This window comes from Diadema antillarum, unplaced genomic scaffold (genome assembly GCF_040938485.1).
Source record: "Diadema antillarum isolate AM-2024a unplaced genomic scaffold, OU_Dant_1.0 scf00000170, whole genome shotgun sequence".
Taxonomy (NCBI): domain Eukaryota; kingdom Metazoa; phylum Echinodermata; class Echinoidea; order Diadematoida; family Diadematidae; genus Diadema; species Diadema antillarum.
This window is the reverse complement of record NW_027271059.1, coordinates 3,720,898-3,734,112: the sequence shown is the minus strand read 5'-3', so window position 1 is coordinate 3,734,112 and position 13,215 is coordinate 3,720,898. Positions and strand designations below refer to the sequence as shown.

Below are 13,215 nucleotides of genomic sequence, written 5' to 3'. Positions count from 1 at the left end.
TTTTTGTTTGGATCAGTTTTTTAACAATCAGTGACTATTAAGGCCTCTACTCATACAAAGTTCAGTTTCATTTCCAATCCCTTTACAGTTGAAGAGTTTGGTTGCAAAAACCGATAAGTCCACATTTGCCAACTGGAGATATTTGCGATTAAAGGTCAAGAAAAATAAAGAGAATAATAAGAAAATTTTTGCTTCTTTTGACCATAACTTCAAAAATGTACCTTTATATGTAGTGACTAATATATCATTTAAAAGGTATTATTTTGTACTTTACGACAGAGACAGTACTTCAAAATCTTCAAAAATGGACTAATCGGTTTTTGCGAACAAACTCTTTAGTTCTTCTTTAAACATCCCATCGTATCATGCACAACACATGGCACACTACAAACAGGTAAAAGAATAACAACCATTTTTATCTAAAAGCAGTTGACATGATTATTATAGGGGGAAATGGAAGGAAAAATATTAAGATAAATTGCAAATCACTGTGTTTGCCTTTTGTCTTGAAGAAAGATGGCGCATTTCACATTTTACAAATTATTAGAATGAAATCATTCATGCAGAATAAGTTTTTTTTCAAACCTAAAACATGTCACATTAATTTATGGACTGGTACATTATAAATGATTTTAAGCATGTTGATCATACTAGAATATTGTCGGTTGAGAATGATATTGATAAGGGAGTTAAGTTGTCACTAAACCCATAGTGTTCAAGACCACTTAACTCCCTTCTCATTCTCAACAGACGATATGGAACTGAATGCAGTTTAAATCTACAACAAATATAGATATGTCCGTGGCTACTTCATACACATAACAGTCATTTCTCTTGAGCATGTACATGTACATGTATACAGTGGGGTGTTTCACACACACCCATGTATTTCCCTTGTATACCAACAAACACAACAAAGGCATAATTCGTCACACATCCCTGCACATCACTTTTGGCGTTTTTTTTTTCCCCTAATGTAGTCATTGCTATTTTTCTTAATTAGCTGCTAGCTTGTACACTCATGTAGTTAAAGAGATGATTATTCTAGCCTTTAAATTGTACAGATGGCTGATTATGTAATCCACCTTTCCCCACATGCCAACAATCACATTACACTATTGTGTTGGCTGTGGTGGTTTGTGGAAAGATGGGCAGTTAGTTGAAAACACTGTCCAGGATAAATCAATACACACCTCTACACCAGTGGTCTAATGAGCTGGGTTTTTCTCTCATCTCTCTCCCCGCTTTCTACCATTGTATGTCTCCTCTCTTCCAATGCCAAGCTTCAAGGCATGCTGGTCTCCAGGTATCAATTTCAATAATTGGACCAACAGATAAGCGATTATAGTGACGAGCCCATTAGACGTTTTCACATCAGCCCGATAAATATCCAAGCTTGAGATATTTTTCGCGATCTCAAATTAGCACACTATTTCATTTCCTATTAACATCAGCCCAAACATTATCAAATAGCGCGCTAGTTCGCCTTAATTATCCTGTTATTTCGCAAATTTCTCGAATTGGACTCCAGGAATTTTCTCGATCAATAAGCGCTCTAATTTGTATTCATATCATCAAGTAGCGCGCTATTTCGTGATCAGGTTAATTTCCCAAGTCAGAAAATAGCACGCTATTTCGAAACATCGGGCTGATGTGAGAACGCCTAAAATTGACACACAATTTGCTTGGGACTGTCGTATCATTTGGCTCTTATTGCGCTGTTTTTGTTATTGTTGTTGTTCCTTTTGCCCCCCCCCCCCCCTCTCTTTCTCTCTCTCTCTCTCTCTCTCTTGTGTGTGGCCTTTATTACAGCTGACTTCTATTTGTCAACTCTGGTTTAAATTCAAATTTGAGGGATATTTGCTGGATCCACAAATCTAATGTAAAACGAGGATCAACGTTCGCGTGCATTTTAATTTCACAAATTTCGCAAGTGCCAAGATTGGAAAAAATTAAAATATACGTGATAGTTCTTGTCTACACTATATGCATTGAATGCCAGTGGCAACTCGTGAAAATTTTTATGCCGCAAAAAAGGCCTTCGGCTCCAATTTGCGAAAATTTCATGCCAACAATATATCATGTTTTACAGTATGTATTCAAAATCCCATGCTGATTACTTATGTTTGTTTGTTTTGGTGTTCTTTTTCAAATCAAATGGGAGAGTTCTTTTTATTTAAATGTGATGAATCCTCATGAAGCTGTTTAATGTAGGGAAAAATACATTTTTAATGTTTGATAAGTATGAATTCTCCAGATGCTAAGCTTCAATCGAATACATAATTTCTTTGACTTCATTGCTAGGGGAAAAAAAACCATCGCAAGTCATGAAATTGTTAAAGGGATCGTATAGTTTTGGTTGAGACCTGATTTCAGGTTTCTAACATTTTTTGGTGAGATAATGAGAAACCTCTTGTGAAATATGAAAGAGCATGTAATTCTACAAGGAAATCAACTTTTATTTGATGAAAATTGGTTTTGAAATGGCTGAGATATCCAAAACAGAGCGATTATAGTAAAGTGTGGGACCCACACTTTATTACGATCGCTTTGTTTTACTTTGTTTTTGGATGTTTCAGTCATTCCAAACCCGATTTTCATCAAATAAACTTTGAATTCCTCCTAAAATGGTATGCACTGTACTATTTCGTAAGTGTTTTCTTGGTATCTTGCAAAAGGTTAAAAGCCCAATTCTCATCTCAACCAATACTGCACCATCCCTTTAAAGATATCTTGGCTTCCCCCCCCCCCCCATTTTGTCTTTCTTTTATGATTTCCGTATATATACGGGTTACATGATAATGCTCCACATAATAATTATGTCATATAATTGTGATCAGTATCATTATCTTGATGAACACACGAATCTTTCCTGTAATTCCCTTTGTATTGTGTAATGACTCTTTGTGATGAATTGTCTGCCATCCGTCTATGTTTACTGTAAAACGAGGAATGTTCGCGTGCATTTTAATTTCTCGAATTTCGCGAGCGCCAAGATTCGCGAAATTAAAATGCACGCAAAAGTTCTTGTCTACACTATATATGCATTGAACGCCAGTGGCAATTCGCGAAAATTTCGTGCCACGAAAAAGGCCATTGGCTCCAATTCGCGAAAATTTACTGCCGCGAATATAACATGTTTTACAGTATCTTATTCAAATGAAGAAAATCGACTACCTTCAAGTATGACATTTGAAGTACTGTACAGCCACTGGAAAGGAAATGAAAAGTGCATCCATGCATGAGAGTAAAATTGGGTGACATTAGTTATGGGCTGGTGTTACACGTAATGTCATGAAATGTATCAACCATAACCAAACTGAAATTGATATTCTAGAGGTCATTACACTATTTTATCCCTTCCTAATATTGGCATTGCGTGCATCTCTGAAATGCATCATGCATCACGCATTACGTTTTGCTGGTACTGGTTACTGTCTTCACTGTATAAATGGCTTGAATTATTCCAAAGGCCGATAAAGAACAATCCCTCATACCATCCATGATATACTGTAAAACGAGGAATGTTCGCGTAAATTTTAATTTCGCGAATTTCGCGAGCGCTAAGATTCGTGAAATTGAAATGCACGCAAAATTTCTTATCTACACTATATGCATTGAACGCAGGTGGCAATTCGCGAAAATTTCTTGCCACGAAAAAGGCAGTCAGCTCCAATTCACAAAAATTTTGTGCCGCGAATATATCATGTTTTACAGTACATGTACAAGGTACAATCTTCTAAGAATTTATGTTCAGTTTGGGTTTTGCATTGCGTTCCCTCCTTCTTGATCTCATAAAACCATTGTTCTCATAAAAAAGCAAAACAAACAAATCAACGATCAATGCCATGATGTATAATTTTGTGTTGTCCCAAGTGATAGCAGTCAATACTTAATTTACATTGTATCATTTATATTTGGAAAATATATGTTTCCCATTTATTTAATTTACAACAATTTGCAACAAATGAATACTTCAATTGAAGTGGAAATGGAAAATTCATGTTCTGGTTGTATATAGGATACCTGTACAGCAATGTGCTCTACACCCTCTATTTCTAAACTGAGGATTCTTCCCTGCTCTCACATTTCATATCAATATCACATCTGTGTGGCCTTTAACACCCTTTCATAAAGGAAGCTATGAGCTGGAAATGCAATGCAAAGGATTGGAACCAAAGACTGGCAAAGTGAACACCTCCTTTGCAAACCACTAGACCATGTAAATAACACAGGTGTCTGGTACAATACTCCATGCTGAAAACCATGAGTCATACCAATATCAGTGCAAAAACACACAAAAGGAACTACACATTATGCAAACACTTGTCACGCAAAACTTGCTTCATTAACCAGAGGAGATGAAGTTTGTTGAAAAAAAAAAGACTGAATTTCACTCTTTGGATCATGAGGAAGAGTGGGGAGAAGAGAGAGCAAACTTGAAGCTAGAGAATTAGTTGTCAGAGATATTGGCATAGAAACTCATTCAGAATAATTTTTTTTCAAAGTAATGTTCCTGAACTCTGTCATACAGTAAAATTCTTTCATCATGCAAACCACAAGAAATAGGTTGACAGGAAAAACACAGTGACAAGAATCTATATTTTGCTGGCCAAGAATTTCAAATGAGTTGACTACAATATACACAGAAAAAAGAAGAAAAGATACGATTGACCCCAAAAACAGAGAATATAATGTTCTCATACATAAACACTTGTCATAATACTGTAAAACGAGAAATGTTCGCGTGCATTTTAATTTCGCTAATTTCGCGAGCACCAAGATTCGCGAAATTAAAATGCACGCAATAGTTCTTGTCTACACTATATGCATTGTACACGCACTCGCGCCGCTCGCTACGTCGCTTATCGTACACTGGCATCGCTGGATGAAAACAGCGACTGTGTATTAACCCACTGCGGAGCGCGAATTTAAGAACCCGCGAATATGTTTGTGAGCCGCTCAGTGCGAAAAATTAATCGTGCGAAAATATTGACGTTTACAGTATCATATTTTTCTCTTTTGAAGTGTGTGCAATAACAAACTAAGGTTCCTAAATACCCTACATTTCTTCCTCATAGGTGATGTTGGTCAATAAAATGGATACATGTAGGTCCTGATGTTTATTACTTTGTGCCTAGGATCATACTCTCTGTAATCTCCAATGACCTTTCCTACAAATGTTTGACCTTTAGTAACATAATGACCTTCAGTCTGCTTACCAGCTGGAACAGCACTAATCCACTTCAGTATTTTCGCAAACATCTCCAAAGCACAGGCCCCTTTCAGACTGAAACTTACCGGGTGATTACCCACTGAACTCTTGTTGTGTCCAAAGGGGAGAATTCTTTTTACTATCAGCAATTAATTCCCCTACACTTCCTTGGCTAGTAAGTCAAGGAATTCCCATACTCCCATACACCACCCCCCTCCCCCCCCCCCCCCCCCCCCCCCCCCGGAAAAAAAACAAAAACAAACGATAGTATCAAAAATTTAAAACTGATGGTTATTGCATATTATGAAAGGGACTGAACTCCACCAACAAGAAGCAGCAAAGACGACACAAACCTAAAATCACCTACATTACTCTTTACATGTGTATGTTCTCAACAGTATAGGCCGACAGTGTAGGCCTTTTAAACAGCACCCAGCTACTTATTGTAGCAGCAGGTTGGAGAGTTTATTACCCTCCATACCAGCCTCTTCAAATGCCATTGACATTGTACATGGACATGTCACCACAGGCTGAAAGGGTTAAATGAGCTGGAATCTCTCACTGAAATCAGGAATCATAATTCATACCTGCCAGCTGAGAAGATGGTTGGTGTTGGTGTATCATTGGTTGGGGCCTGTTCAGTCACCAAAGACAGGCAATGGGTGCATCCCTTTGAAAACTGACCAATCTGAAAGGGGTACCTATCATAATTTAAAGTACAAGTCTCTATCTGTTGGTCTGGGACTCTTCAGACAATAAAGACAGGCTAATGAGTGCACCCCTTTGAAAGCTATCCAGTCTGAAAGGGGTACCTATAGCGGATTGAAAACTATGCATACAAGCCTTCATCTTTTGCGTGGGATGATGATTCCAGCAGTACATAGCACCCTGGTCCCAGATCATTCACTTGAGGCCCATATTAATGATTAACACAACAGCTGATGACACAACTAAAACACACAGAGCCACAGCACGGAGAGGATTAGTTAGACAATGGTCCCTCATGTGTACAGACAGTGCCTTATCAATACCTTGAGTCTCTATACAGTTTATGCAGTGCTCCATGACTACAAGTATGAAGAGAAATAGGACAAGTCTACAGTATTTGCACATTTATTATATTACACACATACCCCCCCCCAAAAAAAAAGAACAAATTTCACTGACTTGTCCACATCAAGAGCATTATGAGATATCTATTTTCCATTGAAATATGAGTAGCATTCACTTTACTAATAAATACACCATCCAGGACAGTGTAAAGGCAATGAACAACACATCACACACTGCAGAAAATGGTAAAATAATGATGTTGCTTTGTTCAAAACTGATGAAATCAGAGAAATATATTCAATGGTAATTTGAGCAAATTTGGTCAAGTGTAATCGCAAATCCCCTTCATGTGATAATGTTGGTAAGCTCTCCTAGCTGCTTGTGACAGTCTTAAAAGAGTGCATAAAAAAGATCATGCATGTCTATGTATTTCCACTCCACCAAATGTATTACTTTGAAACAGCCAAACTAGTCAAGTAACCTAAACATACAAGTCATGCTATTTTAAACTTCTAAAATTCACCAGTGCTGCATCTTCTTGATTAGATTTTCTCAGTTTGCAATTTAGCAAAGATATGAGGAAATCTTATACATGACAGTAGCATAGGCCTAGGCCTATAAATGGGTAGGTCATAAGTTGTTGCAATTCAGAAGCTGTGAATCATGTTCAGTTTGTACAATACACAGGAGAAGATAGCTTTTTTATGAATATGCTTATCCTAATCCTTCAAAGAATCAAGCCAATTTGTGTCAAATAATTTGCATGGCTTAACTTCTATGGCCTGTTGAAAGATATAGTGCAGGCCCCTACATACTACAATCTACATCGTTACAGCTTTATGACCTGCCATCGGCAGAAACAAGTGTGTGTCTTTTTGGTGTCCATGGCCTGCTGTGTAGAGCAGCCCTGCCGAGATAATAACTTCTGTAATATTAATCAAATTTTGCTCATAATCCAATTTTGCTCATATTTGCTCCTTTATATTTTGTTGCCCATTCATCTTCCCAACTGCATTCATAGAATGAAACTTTTATATTTGAGAGTATTCATTTCAGAGAAATGAATATAATCTCCAAAGCCCCAAATGCAAGGATGCTGGCGAAATGTTTAAAATTCTGGCATGTTTGTAGCCATGATGTGACACAAAAAGTCTTCAAAACAGTTTGATGGGAGTAACACATGTTTTGCAAAATATTATCCATGTCTGTATAGTTTATTGACATGTTGACTGCAAAACATCCTGAAAACTTGCCCCTAAAACCTTTCCCACCAATCTCCCCTCCCCCTTTCTCTCCCTCTCTCTTCTTTATCCCTCTCACATGTTACAAAATTTTTATATCCACTTCTCAAGTTGCCCTGCAGACCCTAATGGAAAACAGACCCCACTTAACATACCACACATATGTGTCATCAGAGCACCCAGATACCTCCATTGTTGAACTGACGCATTGATAAGAAGATCGCAGCTAATTCAAACTGTGCAGTCTTTGAAAGAAGACTACAAACATGCCAATAAACCTCTAAAAATCACACCATCTGCAGCAACACATGGTGAAGACTATGACCCTATTTCAGTTATGACACTAACCTCGAACAGTGTTTAACACAGTGTTCATATTTAAACATTACCACTTTATACGACATAAAGGAGATGAAAAAAAAAATCAATTTGAAAACATTGGGTTCAGTCCCTAAAACTGAATTGAATGCATTACATCAAGTTGATGACAATAATCACGTGTGGTCGTAACTTCTTTATGCTCACACATTTATGACTTGACATAAACTTTGTTCTACTACTGATGGCGGTGAAATAAATATTAAAGACACAAGTTTACTTTAATATCAGGTCCTAAACATTGAAACCACAGTGAACAATACTGACAGAATTTTTGAGGAGGGCATGCTTTATTTCTGACAGTAAAACTGAGTTATTATATTTCAAATGATACTAGGAATGAAAACTTCAGGGTGGTAGTGAGACTTTTGAATAGAGAGTACTTGGAACTTTTGCCCTCTGGTTTCTTCTCTGGAGAAAAAAAGACACAGGACTGACTAGAGATGGTCAGTGCAGTCAGTGCGGTCACTGGGGTCAGTCATTGTGGGAAAGTATGGGATATTTTTGAAATGCTATCATCTGCAAGGGATGATACCAGTATTTTACTTAGCAGAACTTTTCAAGGACACAACCCAGGGTACTGGCGGGCAATCAAAGACCTGGTGGTAATGAATCCGTATAGCACCGGTCCCTGCCTACCAGTCCCTGGCTACCGGTCCATGTCGGAGGAATGGATTGGGGAAGTGATCGTGACAGCTGTCATATCCTATAACCTTCCAGCATCCCCGGCTGATATCTTCATTGACGAGATAAATGCGAAGCTTCCTTCCTTCCTCGGACAGCCGAGGTGGAACCACTCACAGCAGTGACTTGGGATTGTTCTTCAAATGTTGACATAAAAGTGGCTAAACAGACCAGATGTGGGGCATTCTGCTGAAAATTTCACACAGAACATCAGCAACAGAACACTGTGTTTTCCATAGAACAGGACCAACAAAACAAAATAACATAAAATAAAAGCGTGTGATTATTCTGTCATGGATTGAACGTAAGGCTTCCTTACAGTAGCAGTTTTATCCGATGGGAAAGGATGTCAAAAGGCTAATGAGGTCAATTCTGGGACAAATCAGGTTGATCTACGCAAATTTGAAAGAAATGTAAACACACACCAGCAGCTGAGCATATGGAAATAACGTCTGTCGCTTGACTCTTAATAATAGCCTGCTATATATACATGTCAATATTCTTTGTGAATGGGCTTTGATAAGAGTTCCTTGTTTACAGATAAAATGCAGATAAAGCACTCGATATAATATGCAAACTTATTAATAAAGTTACAGAGGACTTCTTGAATAGCCTACATTGTAATTGCACTCCAGTCATCATACAGCAGCATAACGTCTAGAGGTCGTGCTAATGAACCAAGCTTGATATTGGCTAAAATTTGAAATTGGGTCTCCATCATTTTGAATCAACTATAGGTTAATAATTATTCTTATCCAGTGTTTATGCTTGATCAATGCATAATGAAGATGGGTGCATCATACTAACAGGTTTTTGAACCAAATTGAGATTGGTAATTAAATAAACAATTGCTGCTGGCAGCTTGTCTAAAAGAAAAGTAAACTCATCTTGTCACCGATAATGCCAACAGCAGAAAAATAAATGCTTGCTAATTACACAAGTTGCATTTAATAGCCTGTGACTAGCTGGCATACTGAGTATGCAGATGAATGTGCAGTAACTGCAGGCAAATAATTAATTCTCTTTGTGGCTTGTTTTTGCTATAGGCCTATTGCTTCTTTAGTTTCTCTTAACAAAATTGACAATTTTCTAGTTGAAAGCTTCACATTGTTTTCATCCCCACAGCCGAGACAAGTGCTCATTTCTCTTCAAGCCACTATTTTCCACATCCCTATGAAGATAAACATGTTTCAGCTAGGCTTTTCTTCAAAATCAACAGGGCTTGGTTGTGGTGCAATGACAGGAAAATCTAGGTCAAACACGAGTAGACTAGTAGCAAGTGATATCTGAACATTGTTTTCATACACTGGCAGCTCACAAAAGTGAATGGACATCATCATCAGATACCGGTATCATTCATCACCATGACAACTACACAACATTAGACATACGGACCCCACTGGTATTTTACAGCCTACAGGTTGTACATGTAAGCAGTCATGAGAGAGTTATAATAAATTCATCAATCTCATATAGGCCTAGCACTATTTGAACATACCAAACAACATTCGGCAACTCTCCTAAAACAAATTAATGAAAAGCATCCATGGACTGACTACCGGTAATATCATGACAGTTACACCACCACAAACCACCAAGATCAAGTTTCCTTCTAGATACCAGCAACTCTAAGGTAAATAGACAATCAATCTGTCACGTAACTCAAGTACAGAATTGAAATTGTCTCCCCCCCCCCCCCCCAGTTTACAAAGCTTAAAAGAATGCAAAAATGTCAAAACATCACAGATTACAATATGTAAAGGCATTAGGTCAGAAAACGTTACATAATTCTGGTCTGAAAATGTTCAATTTCTGTTGAACCACACAACTGTTGGCATGACCAAGGTGGAAGTTAAATTTGTTGGGGGGGGGGGGGGGGTCGATGAAAGTTTCAAGACAAAGCAAGGAATGAGAGGGGTAGAAGTAGTGGAGTCTTTGGAGGAGTTCTGGTTGGGGATCATATAAATTGAGAGGGGGAGGTGGTGACGGCAAAAAAGATCTGATGAATGCAGAAGATGGGGTGAGAGGGGGTTTGGGCGGGGCAGGTAAGGGGCAAATTGGTACTGGTAGCAGCAGTGGTAGGGAAATAGTGCTGAGGATGGAGGGAGCAGGAGCCTACAATGGCAGAATAGCTGGATTATGGGAAGGGGAAGGGGTTGAAAGCAAAGCAAAAAGATGGAAAAGATGTTGTCGTGGCGATGCCAAGACCATTGACTATACCAAGAATGCATCAGTCTCTGGAAGAGAAATAGAATGATACATCTTGAGATGGAGACAGGTGAATGTGATGCAAAGGATGGCACATTACACCACGCACATTGTGCATTCAAGGCATCCTCCCTGATTAGTCCTAATGGCTGTGGCACATTGCTGATTGCTGTCCAAGGATCATTAGCATTCCGCCCAGATGTTTGTTCCCGGTCACCGTTCACATTCACTCTCTCCGTTCACATTCACTCTCTCCGTCTCCAACAAACCAGCACTTCTCCACCAGTTCACATCATCAACCAAAAAGGTGACCGCAGAGACTCCAACCCAAAGCAACTTCTGATCTGGAGATTCTCCCGCCTGAAACCCCTAGCAAACGGGAGACTCCAACTTGATGTGTGCGAAGTGCGAAGTTCCTAGGATTCTAGATGCTCTCTTGTGCTATCTAAGGCTTATTTTTTCAACACACGATAGAAATAAAGTAAGAAATCCTTTCAAACGGGAGACAAGAGCCAGGGCGGGAGAAATTAAATCTCAAACGGGAGAACGGGAGATTTTGCAAAAATGGGTTTTCGGCGGGAGATCTCCCGTCGTAAACGGGAGAGTTGGAGTCTCTGTGACCGGGCAGTAACAAACTACCACTCACAAAAAATCTCTCTTCCTGTCTACATGTGAAACACTTCATACCAAATTTTCTCAACTTCTATTAAAGAAATTATCAGGATATATCCTACATTCCCTACCAAAGGAAAATCAGACAGTATGGAGCAGAGCTGTGTGCTTTTGAAATCCGCAGACTAGAGTTTGATACAAGAGAAGCTAATTTACAAAGAATAATTGACAGAGCAACAGACTACAGACTTTCTTCCAAGATATGATACTGTATCATATCTTGTAAGAAAGTGATTGCACCCGTGATTGCACAGCTGCTTCACATGTACACGATATTACAAGAAGAACGTCAAGTTATTTTGTTTTTCTTTGAATGAATAATTCCAAGAACTTCTCAGGACATTAGACCAGAAGTTTCATCTACTTTGATAAACAGATATCTCAGCTAAGGTACAGTTTCCCTGAGCAAGGAATAGGCCTGTATTTCTTCTTAAATACAGGCAAGTGCCTAATCAGTTTACTTGCCAAACTGAGAATTCTTGTTTTGATGGACAAGAAGGGAAGGAAATGTTTCTAGCTCCTTTGCTTTGTCCAGACTGTATAATTAGGCGTTTTCACATCAGCCCGATAAAAATCCAAGCTCAAGATATTTTTAAACTTCCCAAGTCAGAAAATAGCGTGCTTTTTCTAAACATCAGGCTGATGTGAAAACGCGTTTTTACTCTCAGTCACTCGTATTGTCCAGTGAGGGTTGAATACTATGCCAAGTGTGTTCAGTGAGGGTTTCTAACACTATGCCAAGTGTGTTCACATGAATGTGTGAACAGAGGGTCGGCTGAATGCACAGAATTTGGCGATGCAGATCAAGGGGACATTGCAATTAGACCCTTGGCCTGCTTGATGGCGATTCCCTGCCCACTGAAATGTCTTCCCGTCCGCTCTCTGATCTCACTACCACCCTCGCGTGTAGCCTCCATCACAGGTCTTCTCTCGCTGAAGTAATTGCAAGCGAATTAAGTTTGGGTCATCAAGTGGGGAGGCGGGGGGCCCAAGCAAGATGACCTTTGGGATACCAATCCAAATTTATTGACTTATGCCTTACAAATACAAAAATTTGCTTCAGTACTAGGAAGCACAAATCCCAGCTAGAAAGCAAAGCTCTGCTTGCCGCTGATTATAAATGCATAATATGCCACTGCTGGCAAATGAGCAAAAGGTAGTACTGTAAAAGTGGATATTTTTGCGCGACTAATTTTTCGCGCTTGGCCTGGTAAGAAGAGTTTCGCTTGTTTTTATTTCCGCGGAATCAAGACATCACGCACAGGAATGTATAGCAAGCAAAAATATTCGCATGCTTTTATTTTCGCGCTAGTTTCTGGTTGCGCGAAATGCACAAAAATTTCAACACCGCGAAAATTTCCACTTTTACAGTAATTCTATTTAGACAAAGTGACTATCGGTACCTACAATAAGTAACTAACTGCAATTGGTCAGAAAAGTTTTTTCCCCAGCTCTTAGATAGTAATTTTACGTTCTGAAGGCCCCTTACACTGATGTCCTTAGCTTTGGCTGTTTGATTGGTTTCACTAGCAAACATTGGGGAAAGTCACAACAGTGTGAGGGCCTCAGAAAAAAAAAAGGCTATCCTTTAAACTGAATCAGGTGACTCTCTTCAAACTGGTTACATGACTGGGACAATACCTGACAGAAGATTGCAACAAGCACTTTGGCAGAACCAGTATTCTTTTTTATTACATCCCCATACCTGTATTCTGGGTCATTCACTGTCAAATGGTATTTCATTCGCACGCAGGTACGATCGTA

The 13,215-nt window shown here is 38.9% G+C and overlaps 1 protein-coding gene across 1 annotated transcript in view; it reads right to left on the bottom strand.

Moving 5' to 3' along the window:
- The window catches only part of LOC139722758 (neural cell adhesion molecule 2-like), a 105,788-nt gene that overhangs the window by 37,678 nt on the left and 54,895 nt on the right, over window positions 1-13,215 (bottom strand). The gene's annotated exons all lie outside the window — the stretch shown is intronic.